Genomic DNA, 1,392 nt, shown 5'->3' with positions numbered 1-1,392 from the left:
TCCACTTTGGAACTATTACAAATAAAACTCCTGTAAACATTTGTGTACAAGTCTATATGTAATCATATTCTTTCCTTTCCTTTGGGTGAAAGCTTTGGAGTGGAATGGCTGGATCATGATAGATGCATATTTAGTTTTTTAAGAAACCACCAAACTGTTTTCCAAAGTGATTTTGCCATTTTATTTTCTCACAAGAAATATGTGAAAGTTCCAGTTTATTCACATCCTCACCAATATTTGATATAATCAGACTTTTTAGCCATTTTAATAGATGTGTAATGGTATCACATTGTGATCATATTTGCATTTCTTAATGACTGATGATGTTGGGCATATTTTATGTGTTTATTGGCCAACTGTATATCTTTGGAAAAGTATCTGATAACATATTTTGTCCACTTTTTATTGGGTACTTAATTTTCTTATCGTTTCTATTTTTTTAATAAACTCTGAATGAAAGCCTTTTATTAGATATTCTCTGGGCAAAGATTTTCTCCCATTTCTGGCTACTCTTTTATCATCTGACAGTCTTATGGGAGCTCCCTTGTAGATAACTGACTGCTTTTCTCCTCCTCCTTTTAAGATTCTCTCTTTGTATTTAATCTTTGGCATTTTAATAATAATGTGTCTTGGGGTGGGTCTCTTTGGGTTCATCTTTCTTTTTGAGGACTCTCTGAGCTTTCTGGGCTTGTATGTCTATTTCTTTCACCAGGTGTGGGAAGTTTTCCATCATTATTTCTTTAAATAGCTCTTCAACTTCTTGTTCCCATTCATGTACCAGTATGACCCAGATGTTTTTACATTTAATTTTGTCTCATAGGCTCTTTATTATTGTAGTGCTGGCTTCTTATTCCTTGCTGTTCTGACTGAGTGTCCTTGGTTACCCCATCCTCTATATTAGTGATTTGATCCTCTTCTTTATCCAATCTGTTGATTCCTTCTAACATACACTTCTTCTCAGATAATGTGTTATTCATTTTTGACTGGTTCATTTTTATAATTTCCATTTCAATTTTTATGTTTTTATCTCTTTGTTAAAATTCTCACTGAGTCTATGGCCATGCTACCATGAACAGGCCCAATCCCATCTGATCTCAGAAGCTAAGTGGGGTGGGGCCTGGTTAGTACTTGGATGGGAGACCACCTAGGAAGACCAGGTGCTGTAGGCATAAAAAATTTTTAAAAATAAGGGATTGTAAGCTGACAAGTTCCTTGCAATCTGTGAGGTCAACCAAGGGTTGCCTCGCCTGAAAAAATAAAAAGAAAAAGAAATTAAAAAATTAAAAAATTCTCACTGAGTTCAAAAACACTTCCCCTAAATTCATTGAGCATCTTTATAACCAGTGTTTTGAACTCTACATCTGTTACATTGCTTGACTCCATTATTCCTGG

The 1,392-nt window shown here is 34.6% G+C and overlaps 1 pseudogene; it reads left to right on the top strand.

The window, feature by feature from the left end:
- Positions 1-1,050: 1,050 nt before the first annotated feature.
- Positions 1,051-1,169, top strand: LOC120612332 (uncharacterized; annotated as a pseudogene).
- The last annotated feature ends 223 nt before the right edge of the window (positions 1,170-1,392 follow it).

The sequence above is a fragment of the Pteropus medius genome, unplaced genomic scaffold (assembly GCF_902729225.1).
Source record: "Pteropus medius unplaced genomic scaffold, Ma_sr-lr_union100, whole genome shotgun sequence".
NCBI lineage: Eukaryota > Metazoa > Chordata > Mammalia > Chiroptera > Pteropodidae > Pteropus > Pteropus medius.
Note: the sequence above shows the minus strand (reverse complement) of the source record. Positions and strands in the feature narration are given on the sequence as shown.